We start from the raw sequence: 519 nt of genomic DNA, 5'->3' as shown, positions 1-519 counted from the left end.
AGGCATCATGGAGAATTGCCTTATTGTCTACACCGTGCGCTTCCTAGTTCTGTTTCTTCCACCTAGAGTGCTTCACTCACAGTGGTAGCTACTTTTCTTATCATGAGAGAGAAAAAAAAAAAAAACCTGAAAGAAATGACTAAAGAGAGATTTATTTTGTCTTCTTTTGTTTCAGCTTCAGGAAAGCCCGGTGGCAGATATGTCCTCCCCACCCCCAACCCTTTCACCCCACCCCACCCCCACTTTCTGTAGAAGCATCACAGCAGGCAGAAAGCAGAGAGAGCAAGACTGGACCTGGGTAGGGCCTTCAACAGCCAGCCAGGCCACACCTCCTCAGCCTTCACAGTCTTCCAAAACAGTGTCACCAGCTGGGGACCGAGTGCTCATGTCGAACTTGACCTCTTGATTTGTCTCAGTCTTTCCGTTCCACTCCAGAACCCAGGCTGGAGAAACTATCAGACTCAAGGACTGGAAACAGCCAGCAGGGTGGCCATCTTGCTTCACACTATGTTTGTATCC

Source organism: Mus pahari, chromosome 4, assembly GCF_900095145.1.
Source record: "Mus pahari chromosome 4, PAHARI_EIJ_v1.1, whole genome shotgun sequence".
Taxonomy (NCBI): Eukaryota; Metazoa; Chordata; class Mammalia; order Rodentia; family Muridae; genus Mus; species Mus pahari.
The sequence above is the reverse complement of the archived record's forward strand: the minus strand, read 5'-3'. Positions refer to the sequence as shown.